The sequence below is a fragment of the Stylophora pistillata genome, chromosome 12 (genome assembly GCF_964205215.1).
Source record: "Stylophora pistillata chromosome 12, jaStyPist1.2, whole genome shotgun sequence".
In the NCBI taxonomy this organism is placed as follows: Eukaryota; Metazoa; Cnidaria; class Anthozoa; order Scleractinia; family Pocilloporidae; genus Stylophora; species Stylophora pistillata.
In genome coordinates, this window is record NC_142530.1 from 17,966,643 (window position 1) to 17,980,389 (window position 13,747).

Here is a 13,747-nt window from a genome sequence, read left to right on the forward strand (position 1 = left end):
CGGAAACTCGTCACGATTTCCTAGTACACGGAGATCTACTTCAAGCGAACTTGTACGGATGTCAAGGAGAAGACCGACAGCTTTTGGTTCCACAATAGTTTATTTCTAATTCATGCCAATAAGCGACATGAACAGTAACGTTCTACTGTGACACGAAGGCGCACCATATAAGGAAGTCTTCCCTGGGAAGACCTATGCTCATTTGTCACTCATCGTTGACGTGCACGGGTCAAATTTAAAATGGCGGGCGATTTGAATACTCGAAAGCTAAGGTATACGAGAATTAATGTGCCTTTCCTGTCTTTACTTACCCTAGAATTGAAATATCTTTATCTGACACCAAGTAGTACTTCACGGATTAGAATTTTATTAGACGAAGGTTTAATCGAGGAGCTGACCGGTTGGCTTACCGTGAACAACGAGGAGATCGTTCGAGTAGAGAAGCCACGAAAGAAAAATTGAACGCCAGGTAATTTGCTTCCGGCCGAACGTAAGGCGCTGGGAGCCTTGAAACGTGACTCTGAGTTAAACCTCAGAAAGGCCGACAAAGGAACAGCAACCGTAGTCATGAACAAACGCGACAAAATTTTAGAAGGCCAAACTCTACTAGATAACAAAGATAACTACAGGCCTCTTGCATCACCCATGGTCAAAGAGACGGACTATAAGGTCAGATGACTTATTGCAGACCTCTACAATGGCAGTCATATAGACGACATGACTAAAAAAATGGCTTTTTCAAACCCCAAATCCGCCTCGAATTCCAGAATTCTACACCCTAACAAAAATACACAAACCTTCCCCGGTCGGCAGACCGATAGTAGGGAACTTAAGCAGTCACGACGGCAACGCCACGGAAGACGTCGATTAAAAAATGAGTTTCTACTTTTAGTTAGAATTTCGAAAATGGCTGCATGTGTTTACCGTCTCATAGGGCGCCAGACCTTAAACTCAACATAACGCATAAAAGTGGCATTGAGTTCCAAATGTAAATTAAAATAATTTGCCGCCGCCGTTTCGGTTCGCAGACGAACCAAATTTTGGGGATTTCACATTGTTGTTTTGCAAAGGACGGCTGAGAAATGTACAAAGTTTTAAAACGCACATGCTGGGCTATTGTTCTGCCAATTAGATCTATTGTTTTTCCACGTTCTCGTTGCCGTCGCCGTCGTGGTTTGCTTAAATTCCCTAGTGTCAGGGTGTGATGGCCTTACAGAGAAACCTATCATCATTTGTCGACAAACTCCTTCAGCCGATAGCACAAAAACAAAAGTCGCATCTTAAGGATACTACAGACTTCGTCAATTTCATACGAAAGTCCCGGAGAACGTAAAAGTTGTTTCGATGGACGTTATGAGCTTATATACAAATGTACCACAAGAGGAAGGAATAGACACTGTATGCAAAGCATACGAAATATACTACAGAAACGGAACTCCTATCCCTACACAACTACTAAAACAAGCGCTTAGTCTAATTCTCCAAGAAAATTCTTTCCATTTTGATGGAAAACACTACCTTCAAACACATGGTACGACCATGGGCACGAAAATGGCAGTCGCCTTTTCTAATATTTTCACCAACAAGGCAGAGAGAGAAATCCTTGACAAAAGCCTTTTCAAACCGCTTGTTTGGAAACGTTACATAGACGACATCTTCTCGCTATGGAGCCCAAACAAAGCAACAATAGAACGTTTCATTGAAAAAGCAAACAACCATCGTCCAACAATAAAATTTATGGCTGAAATTTCTGATAAGGAATCAAACAACATTCCTGGACACGGCTACAAAGGCGAACGATTCGAAAAGGACGCAATTCATTTTAGTATACACACTATAGTTCCTGTCACCCACAAGGAGTTAAGAAAGGCTTCATAAAAGGGGAGGCCCTTAGACTTCTCAGAACAAACTCCTCTCAAACGATATTCCAGGAGAAAATTGCAAATTTTAAAGCGCATTTGTTGAAGAGAGGCTATCCAGAGGACCTCATTAACACAACCCTCTCAGAGGTGAATTTCAAAAACAGGAAATTAGCTCTTCAACAGAAACCGAAGACGAGCCAACGAATCTTGCCTTTTGTTACACAATACCAACCATCAGTGCCACACAGAAAGCAAATTCTCATGAAAAACTGGCATTTAATAGAAACACAACCACTACTGAGCGAACTATACAAAATCCGCCGCTCGTATTTTACAAAAGAGGGCGGTCGCTCAAAGACACTCGTGAGGGCTAAACTTTGAATAGGCTACTCTAAACACGCGCTAGGGAGTCGTGTAGGCCTGTCAACCCCATCTAACACTGTAATCGCAGGATGTAGTCGCGGGATCATACTTACTATCGAACTTACTATCGAACGCGTGCTTCTATTGTTCTCTAAATTTACAATATTTGAATAAGGACACAAAGGGGCGGAACAAGTCTCCGAAGTAAAACGATTCATGCTTAAATATTCCATATGTTTCTATGGCGGAAAGAATGTCAAAATTAAGAAAGCAGATACAATAAACTATAGGCCTTTAACAAGAACAAACTTGAATGAGAATTCGCAGCGCTAACGTTATAAATATGCCTTCTTAATTACGGTCGAGCAGCTTAGGAAATAAGAGTGAGAGGTAATTTCAAATTTCTGCTTATCAGCGAGATGTTTGTGTTAAGTTTAGTATAAACACAAAGTACGAGCAAAAATTCAGCTGCCAACCATCATGAGAACCAATTTTGCAGAAATTAAAGGTCATTAACATTTCTATTAACCTAAAATTTAACTAGTAATGAACAACAAAAGTACCGACATGTAGGTGTACAAAAAAGGGCAAGAAACAATTTAAAATCTTTAAGTTGATTCCTTTTAAAAACTACTGTGGCCTTTGCTATATTTTTTTAAATCACTAAAACGAAAGAACTCGAATGAACTTGAATAAAACCGGAAATGATTTAATCTGAAAAGTTACGAATAGATATGTCCCAAAACAAACACACGGAAAGAGGACTAAATTTTCCCTAACGCATGTCAGTCCTTCGTTCTCTCTTCTTAGTGTCCTCTTCGTTTCTTCCGTTTGCCCTCTTCCCTTCCTTTTTACGCTCGTTCTTGCAAACTTGCTGCTTTGAACAGATTACGGCCTCGCCTGCTTGCAGAAGCCATGACTTGACATTTACACTTTGTTTGTGCGAGTTTCCCAGCAAAATGCACCATCTCATGAACGTTGGGAAAGGATCGAGATGGGACTTCCCCTCTACATGAGGGCGTTGTCTCCTTCACTTAAAAAAACGCCATGAATTGTCAAAAGGTAAGCGACTCATGCATTTGAGAACCTTAATACCATCTTTTCGCCTATTTTTGACTTAATCTCGATTCCACGCCCATTTCCTAGATAGGAAATAGGCAAATACCGGCTCCAATGTTACCTCTTGGTTTCCTGAGTTGAAGTATGTTCGAGTTGAACTCCAACACCACCACCACCCCACCCATGGTTGCGAAGAATTTTCACACTTCCCAGCACAATCGATATGTTCTTCGGAGTTGATGCCAACCAAGAGAAATGCAGTGGTTTACCTTAAAACGTGTTTACTCGGCACTAAAAAAATCAAATACATCCTCTTTAGTAGGGGAAATAAATTTATGAAACAGCAGGGGAAAGCCGCTTATAGGGTAATCCTGCCAAAGTTCGCAATAGGATCTAATAAATGTGTTTACAGAGCAGTGTGCTCTGAGGAACTCAGAAATAAATATAATAGCTATTTCATGATTTATCTTTTAGTTTCAAAAAGATTGATTAGTAAGAAGGAAAGCAGTTTGTCTAGGATGAACCCTGATACTTTCTGGAAATATAGCTCGTGTTACGTTTGCCTGTCTGTCACTTTTACTCTTTCAGTCGTATGATCACGTTTGTCTCGCCACGTTTGACTTTCCGCCTTGAGTATACTAACATCGCAGTTGACGATTATCAAATAACATGTTCCTAAAATTTGCGGATATTTTTCGAATCACAGAAAAATTCCTTTGGTCGACAAGTGCATTGATTACCATCACCAGTGCATGAAAGAAGAAAATAATCTTCACTTCGTGCAGATGTTGATTGGTATCTATGTAACTTGTTTGTTTTGTGCTTGCGGCTTGTGGCGTGAATATTTGATCAAATTGATCTCTTAGGGTAACGCTACACACAAAGGAAAACACTTTGGCGATCTTGTCTAATTGAAGGGGACGACTGAAGAATATTCTGAAGGTATTTTAGAAAATAGACCAAAAAGTAATTTGCTGGTTTTCCTTATTTCCTTATTACGGTTCGTGAAGAGAATTATGAGCCCGTGAAATAGGGCTTACTCTTCATTCGAGGAAAGTGAGAGCTATTATAGCTTCATTGAAACTGAAATTTTATTCTTTCGATAACAGAATCGCACCTTTCGTCGAATTTTATTTGTTTTACTTAATCAGCATGGCATAATATTAATCGCATGACGTTCTCCGAACCGGCCGATGACTCGAAGACATCCTATTTATATTGGGGAACAGTAGAACAGAAAGACGTGAGAAAGGGAGCAGCATTGTGAATTTCCCTCAGTTTTTCTTAAAAAATCGTTAATAATTAACCGGTTTTCTTGAAAAAAAATTAAAACCCTCTGGTAAGCGTGCTGTAAAGAAGGAAAAATACGCTCGTAATTTCGTATTTTGGCCCAACTTTGGCTGAATGGCACTGAGTCGCCAACATATAACTGTTGTTGATTATTTCCTTGTTTGGTCATTTTTCAATGGTGAAAGATTTAATAACCAGTCGCGGTATACTGAAAACTGCGTGTGAATTGTGTTATAGCGAGCAAAGTTGGTATTCATTTGGAAATTTGTGTGAAAAAATATAGCTATTTAGTCAGTGTATACCTTTCTCAGAAAATCACTTCTCGTGCACTGTCTTCAAATGTGTCGTTAATAATTCTTATTCCGTTGTGTTTTAAATTTTGATGTGCCAAAGGTGTAAGCAGCTTAACTGACCAAAGAAAAACATTGCCAGCTGTTTAAAAGCACTGGTTAAAAACAATAATGGCCAGCGGTGAACTGGGATGAATGATTTATAATCTTTGTGTGGTGAGTTTTTTCGCCCTCAAATTGACATCTTTATGCTGAAAAAAAAAAAAAGAGATACTCGGTATTCAGTTTTAAATCTTAACGTTGTTGAAAAGAAGGAAGGAGGGGGGGGGAGGGAGAGTTATTTTGGCGGGTTCACGGAACGACAAGGGGACGTTTATTCTCTTCAAAATAATTTCGCATGTGATTTCGTCGAAGGTCTACGATATTATTGGTCAAGTGTTGCTTCACATTCTTGATTTCGTATAGCCGATCACGTGAAACTAAAAATGCGCTCGCTACGATTGGTCGAGCTTTGTATCATACCTTTATTCAAAATGCGCCGTCGCTCCTTTTCTTAATAACGTGTTGGTAAAGAGAAAAATTAGACGGAAAAATTACGCAAGCAAGCATTGGTAATCACCTCAGTGTGTAATTTTACCGAAACAATTATCCACCTTTTGCTCAATGAAGGTAAACAGTCCCATTATCCCCGAGTGTTCTGCGCGAGTGTTCCGCGCGAGTGTTCCGCGCGAGTGTTCCGCGCGAGAGTTTTGTGCTTGTCATTGGCAATCGGCGGAAAAATATCTCGCTGTCTCAACTCTCCTCTTGGAGTTCAGTATACACGAAACTTTGCCTACCGATTTCAAGAAAACTTATTACCGTGACTCCTGCAACCGAAATTATGCGCAGTAAGGACTAAGCCACGAGGGCCAGAATAGGGATTTCAGTTGTTGTAATATTTGTGGTAAAGACTGTCAAAGTTCTTTCCCTTCAGCTTACTTCAACGCAAGTGATTATTGGAACCACCTTCATCAGTGGCAAATATTTTTTTTTTAATCGTTTTAACGTCCATGACAAGGAGCCTCTTATGAGCATTATCTGCCACAAGAAAAGACGGCTCGTCACGCAACACGGAAATCGGCTGCTAAGAGTCTATCGAGGTCCTTGACAACCCGAGAATGAACCACGTAAATAGACTGCGACATGGGATCGCTTGTTTTCTAAAACTGCAGGAAATACTGTAAGGACAACTTATGAGACATTCTCTAGCGTAGGCGTGCCAGCCTCATTATTTTCCTGTTTTTTTTTAGGGTGTTTCTTCCTGTCATGCTTTTGTGTGATCGACAGTTGTCTCACGTCACGTATCGCGTGCCATATCTGGCTCTGTTTCCTGTGCGTAAGACGCTATTTGAAAAAAGTATCAATACCTATACTTTAAAAAATGTGTTACCTGTTTTACACAGCTTTGGCAACTGCATTAGTTATAGATTCTTAAAGAAGACTTTTTATTCATTTTATAATCGGGAGGATCCGATTAATATGTTAATGTTGGTTTCGTACAATTAAAATTGCAGTGCAACTAAGTGGAACATCGTTTTGAGGTAGAAACAATTAAATTTTCATGAAAACAAAGATGAAAGAGAAAGGTCGTATGAAGATACAGGAAGGGCCGTCAGATCTGAGTAGGGCTCACGACCTTCTCATTCAGGAACTTGTAAATATAAGAAAGGAAAAATAGAGTCATGTTACGTGGAGATGAAACTGACTAAATTTACATTTCACTCTCTTTTTGGAATGCCATATAAAGAGATCTATTTAAACAAACGCCTTTATTTGCGTAGGAAAGTGCGATCGAAAAGAACTCCGGAATTTCTGCCGTAAACCAACGAAGAAAACTTATCGATCGCGGTGAGTACCTTGTAATATAACAGATCTCTGAATCTCTCTTTTTTTTTTCAAACCTGTTCGTTTCCCAGGTTATACAAGAAACTAACTTAAGAACTGAACACGGTGTCCTTTGCAACAACGTTTTAAAACACTTTTTCGTTCTTATCGTGTTTTCATTTACGAGTAACCGTTAAGAGTTATGATAACACAGTGACTTTTAAGAGTAAATAATAGATTACGAGCATAAAAAGTGCACACAACTTTTGTCAATGTAAATATCAGAGGATATTAACTGTAACTACTAACGTATGTACCGCGACATAGCATTCGTTTCGTACCACTTTTCATGTGATCCACGCACGAGTCGATTGGAAAATTATAATTCAAATGAAACGATAAAAGAACTTATTAGGGAGAAATTTTTTGTGAGGCCAGCTGTTCCTTGAATACATCATACTCACATTTGATGACATTACCACCATATTGGCACTTAAGAAATTCGTGGGTTGTACTTAAGGGTGTATATCGAGTGCATATAAACAGTTAAAGTGCAAGACGAGGGATCGAAGAAGACAGTGAAACAGAAATTTTTCGAATTGATTCAGCCTTCCAAGAAAGGTAACTAGTATTTTTTTAGCATAGAGGTTTGCCATATCTCTTGTAACTGTTTTGAAAGCGTCATGGCCATTGTCGATCGCATCCCTCAAAGAAGTACAGCACAGTCCGACAACGTCGAATTCTCAAAACACGATTAACATAAGCTTAAGGAGGTTTTAGAGTTAAATGCCTGGTCGTCAAGTTTTCCAGCATCGAAAAGATTTTCCAGTTTATGTTTTATGGAGTTGAGCTTTCGTCTTACTAGAATAATACCCTGAAAGAACCTACAAGACGTCAGTTAGCTCATTAGAACAACATACACACACCTAGGAGAAAATGTGTACTCTTTTTTAAAGAACTTTGAACCCCGGATTAGAGTTAATCAACGTGAATCAACCGGCTCAGCACCTTTGCAGGAAGTCGGCTGATACAATTTCTGAGAACTTTATCCCCAGCGGCACTTTTATCTCTTTCCATCACAACTGTTGAATGATTCCTTCTGTTTGTTCAGCAAGTAATGAGCAATTTAATGCTAAAAGGGTTTCGATCCGTCAAAATGAAACAAAAGGGCGACTTATTTCCTAAAATAACTCCTTAAACAATCCGGCTTTTCTCGATATAGTATATTCCCACCCTTCCAAATGATTTTTCGCTGACAGGAAATAGGATACATATGTTTTATTTGCAAATAATCATTAATCGACTGGAGATTTGCCTTGCAAACTAGCGTACATGTCACCGGCCTGTCGATGCTAATATTTCGCTTACTCGAGTTTCACCCGTTTGCGTGGCGTAAACGAACGCTTCTATTCAGAGTCAAGGCGAAGTCTATCAATTCTGTTTTCCCAGAATTCTGCGGCCATTACTCTGTATTATTTTTTTTCCTTCATGACGGATTGCATCATTCAGCGGTAAGTTTGTGCATAAGCATCTGTCAAGATGAGACAAAAGGCTGTCTTTAACCCGTTTCCAAAAATAACCTGTTAGACCATCCGTCCTTTCTTGGAACTGTTTACTTCCTTTTTTCCCAACAATTTTACAAAACCGCGAACTTGGGCTACAAAGTAGACTAGATGTCTTCTCCCGCAGTCAACTTTTTTTGCATCTTTTCTTCAGTTTTCTTAACGCTTATAAAGTCTGTTGACTAGCTTGATCAAACCAGACATTTCGAATCTGATTACAGAAGTTAATAACGACGACGTGGTAGTCTCGAAATTCCACACGTTGATAAATAAGTCGGACTCCGACAAAGGAAAGGGCTCAGTCTGATGAGATTTTTTACTAAGCTGATTTTTAAATCTACATCCCATTTATAACAACATACCGCCAACTCATTATTAACTTGCTTTTCTCTAAGATTTTGGATATTTGACTGACAGCTGGAATGGTAATGCATGAAGATTTATTGTTGTTACAAGTGTGTTTGCAAGCATGTAAGACTCAATGAAATATCCCATGTTGAACAATCCTGTTTCATTTCGTAAATTGCGCGTGTCCTTCCTATCTCACCTATATTTATTCAGTTCAGATCTTTTCAGAAACCATCAAATAATCAATTTGAAGCGATCACTTCAGTCAAATAGAAAGAGAATGCATGGAATACTACTCAGGCAGCATTCAACTGTGGTCTAATCGTGTCTCTTACCCAGACCTTCCACGGCCAATAGTTACACGTTGGGATCTGGTTACCAGATTAGTCTTATCGACGCTTAATTTTTTGACCCCCCTTCAGAGTTGCGCCTTGGCTGCCAATCAAGAAAATATATGAAATTTCTGTTTTTCTTGGCACCAGTTAGAGAGTGGGTCGGAGGAAACTGGGGTCACATCCTTTCTTGAAACACCGTATTTCAAGAGATAACGTCTAACCACAGATAATAGAGAGCTTGAGCACCAGATGTTCTTGACAACACGCGCGAACGGCAGAGAAGCCGCGTAAGACTGGATCGAGGCCTTCGTTCTTGGCGCGAAATAGGAAGGTTGAGCAGTCGACGTTTTTCAGACACGGACTTCTACCCGTGTTAACATGTCTTTGCTAAAAGATGCTAGAGATATGACCTTAATGAGCAAGGGAATAAGTTTCTTTACCCCACTTTCTTGACAGAATGAATAATTCGTCTTTCATATTTATTAGGCGCCTTGAAATTTACCACTTCATAGTTGTGTAAACAATGCGAACAAACGAGCGAGCATGAAGTTTTCAGTGCATGATCTGGATGCCTAGAGGACCATTTCTCATTTTCTAAATTCGTTAACCACAGCGAGATTTGCTATTCTTATGTTTGTAGTCGGTTGCTCAAAACCTAGCAAGCATGCATACGATATACAATGTGCAGATACAAAATACAACCGATGCACAAAGACAATCATCTATCTCATTTTGCACTTTGTTGTCGTATCTAAATGTCGCTAAGTGTCTTAATTCTAAATTATCGCTCAAAGTATTTTGTGATAAGCTTAAACCCGGTTTAAAAAAATCTTAGTTGTGCATCTGATGATTCAAATGGACATGAAATCAAATGACTTAACTCACCCAGACTTGGCGAGAAGATTCTGCCATTGTCGAATCCCGTTTATTCTATCGATTAAGCAAAAACCACTTTACGCGCTACGAAAACGTTTTTTAATCACTTAATGAAAAGCAGAAGAGCTTTTTATGGTTTTGAGTCAATAATTTATCTCCTATGAACAAAATAACAGCATATTTTTGTGGCGTCCTACCCTCAACCTGAAAAGTGGCGTTCTAGCGTCTGCGACGTGACCACGTAAACGTTATGACATGCGCAGTATGTACATAGTTCCTCTAATGACTTCCGGTAGGCGTTCGTGACCTCAAGAACGTCTGGTGCTTTAAAGCTCTCCAATTGTAGGTTATTTCACGATTGGTGAGCGCGTACGATTTTTGTTCACAACTAGTGAATAAAAATCGTACAAGTGAACTAACCGTGAAATAACTTATTTATTATATACTACCGAGATTCATAAGCGAACAGAACTCAGAGATAAACATATCTTTATTTTCTTTCAAAGGAAAGCAACGCGCGGTCAAGCAGCCGTTCGGGAGTTGCACTGAAATGGCTTCCTTGTAAAATATTTCTTTACCTCTAAATTATCAAGCGAAATGCCGTTAAAAGGCAGAACTAGGTAGAATAAATTAAGACATCCTGAAAATATGTCGAAATAGTTCTATGGAAGTTCAAAATTTGAAATAAAGAAGTGAAAACCCGAGTCTTAATTTTTTTTGTTTTTGTTTCGCCTTTCAAAACAAGAAATTCGTGGAACAGAGCGACATCGTGTTTGGTCTTTTTCTTGGTGTTTTCATTTTCCTGTCCGTCTGTGAACTCTTCTATTGATGAATCTAGGCTCTGAAAACGGTTAGTCTGATTTGAAGCCATCTTTCTAAAGAAAAATGCGCCTAAAAATGTGCTATTTGTCAGTCAAGAGGAGCGGCGAGCGAGCGACACGGTTTTGCAGACCTCTCAAGTCTCACGATTTTCAGTTCAATCTCACGGTCTCACGACGAGACAGACAAATCTCACGATAAATAGAGGCGTAAGCTAAAAGGATAAATTTTTTGTATAATTTCATTTATACCTTGCTAGAGGTGAGTTTTTTTGTGCCAATTCTATGCAAATCCGTTACAAATCAAGCTGTTACGTTCTTCGTCCGTCTGTTCGCTGGAAACACCGTGGGTTGTCCATGACCATATATGGAACACCTGTTCCAAATTAGGTCATCATAACCAGTCTCTTGTGAAATCTCCAGATTTTTTTACATCAGTCTCCAGATTTTTGGTGTTTTGAGGTTGAGAGGTCTGGTTTTGTTCACTAGTGAAAATAATGATTTAGCCAATCAGAGCGTCGATACGTCGTTTCTCACTAGTGAAAAAAAATCGTATGACCAGTCAGCTGGCTCCTAGCGCGAAGAGACTGTTTTTACCTCGATGCTTTTTGGCGCCTAAATTTCGGTATGTATATAATAAATTCGGTTCCAACAAACTTTTCACTCCTTCACGTGCGCGTGTGCACTCAGTCTGAAGATAGCGGATCTGGTAACAGCATTCCTATCCAACGCCCTGTTGTTATTTATTCTTATTGGAAACTTATTGTGTTGGTCGGGATCCCTATCACTTCAAGGAAGGTCGTTGGATTTTTAGCTCATTCTTCAGTTGAAAAAATTTAATGCAATTTTGTCGTAAGTACTTATAATCCCATACCAGAGGGAATTACAGACTAGGAGTTCATTATCGACCGTAAAAAATGTTTTGTGATTGATTATCGGGGTTACGATGAGAAATGAATGATTCATCGTATGCCTCACGATCTAGAATTTGTACCTTCATGCTATCAACCGAACATCATGGCGCTTGGCTTTCGACTGCTGGAGCGCTAGTCTTCGTCAAGCGCCAGATTACATGCCGACGGGCGTATTGCAATCGAAATTCCGCCATCCTCGATATTAATAGCTTGACTTTTCAATTGGCAGTAACCTTGATAACTCGTGAGACAACGATTAACATTCATTTATCAAAAATAGAAATGCTTGTTTCGAGTAATTTTGTTTACGCATCATGATTATCGAACAAATCTTGGCATCAATTATCGCAAGGTCCGATCATGCGCAAGCGGTTGTTTGTTTGTTTGTTTGTGTTTTGAGATGTTTCCTTTGAACCCTTTCGAATGGGTCTCTGTAAAACGAGGACCGGATAGATGCGGATGGCGGATGCGGATAGAAAAATTGGGATGAAAAATCGCGGATGGAAAAATGCGGATAGAAAAAAAAATCGGTCGGAAAAAAAAAAAATTAAACTTGTCCTTACAGTCGAACCCCGCTATGTCGAACCCCCGCACAAAAACAAAAGTCATATCTCAAGGATACTATAGACTTCGTCAATTTCATAGAAACCACGAAACTCCCGGAGAACGAAATACTTGTTTCAATGGACGTTACGAGCTTCTATACAAATATACCACAAGAGGAAAGAATAGACGCTGTATGCAAAGCCATACGAAATATTCTACAGAAACGGAACTCCTATCCCTACACAACTACTAAAACAAGCGCTTAGGCTAATCAGTCTCCAGGAAAATTCCTTCCATTTTAATGGAAAGCACTACCTTCAAACACATGCTACGGCCATGGGCACGAAAATGGCAGTCGCCTTTTCTAATATTTTCATGAACAAGGTAGAGATAGAAATTCTTGACAAAAGCCTTTCAAAACCGCTTGTTTGGAAACGTTACATAGACGACATCTTCTCGTCGGTGGAGTACAAACAAAGCAACAATAGAACGTTTCATTGAAAAAGCAAACAATCATCACCCAACAATAAAATTTACGGCTGAAATTTCCGATAAGGAAACAACATTCCTAGTCACCTACATCTACGCAAAGGCGAACGATTCGAAAAGGACGGAATCCTTGATGTGCGTACTCATTTTAACTGACAAACTGAGACATTTTAGTATACACCATAGTTCCTGTCACCCACAAGGAGTTAAGAAAGGCTTCATAAAAGGAGAGGCTCTTAGACTTCTCAGAACAAACTCCTCTCAAACAATATTCGAGGAGAAAATTGCAAATTTCAAAGCCATTTGCTAAAGAGATGCTACCCAGACGACCTCATTAACACAACCTTCTCAGAGGTGAATTTGAAAAACAGGAAACTAGCTCTTCAACAGAAACCGAAGACGAACCAACGAATCTTGCCTTTTGTTACACAATACCAACCATTAGTGCCAAACCTAAAGAAAATTCTCATGAGACACTGGCATTTAATAGAAACACAGCCATTACTGAGCGAATTATACAAAAATCCGCCGCTCATATCTTACAAAAGAGGGCGATCGCTCAAAGACACTTGTGAGGGCCAAACTTTGCATAAGCTATTCTAAACACGCGCTGGGGAGTCGTGTAGGCCTGTCAACCCCCTTTTTTACTGTAATGACATGTTTAATGTTTTTTTTTTTTCCAACCGATTTTCTTTTCTACCCGCATTTTTCCATCCGCAATTTTTCATCCGCATTTTTCTATCCGCATCCGCCATCGATCCGCATCTATCCGCTCCGCGTTGTACAGAGACCCCTTTCGAATGTCAGCAGAAGCGATCAGGTTGCAAGTTCTCCTCAAAATTTTAAACATTATCCTGCTAAATGCGGACGGTCATGAGAATGCGCAAAATTATTAGCGAATGCCGGAAGATGTTTAAATCAAATACCAAATTCTCCTGACTGATTTACAAGGAAATGAGGAGATAGTAGAATGGAGAATCATGCAACGGATCATCCTCGGAGACCCAGGGGCTCTTCATGCCCTAACTTGAAATCGACTCAGCCCCTGGGTCTCCGAGGATGGCAACGGATCAGATCTCGCAAGATAAAGGATTAAAACTGTTTAAAATGTGATAGTCATCTGATCGACTAG

The 13,747-nt window shown here is 39.6% G+C and overlaps 1 protein-coding gene and 2 pseudogenes across 1 annotated transcript in view; all 3 read left to right on the plus strand.

Moving 5' to 3' along the window:
• Nucleotides 1-819: 819 nt before the first annotated feature.
• Nucleotides 820-2,161, plus strand: LOC148719049 (uncharacterized; annotated as a pseudogene).
• A 4,544-nt stretch (nt 2,162-6,705) lies between these two features.
• Nucleotides 6,706-13,747, plus strand: part of LOC111331493 (semaphorin-5B) — a 33,895-nt gene continuing 26,853 nt past the window's right edge. Inside the window, exon 1 of the mRNA XM_088740355.1 lies at nt 6,706-6,751. The gene's annotated coding sequence lies outside the window, so the exon portion shown is untranslated. The remainder of the gene's footprint in view (nt 6,752-13,747) is intronic.
• Nucleotides 12,475-13,622, plus strand: LOC148719050 (uncharacterized; annotated as a pseudogene).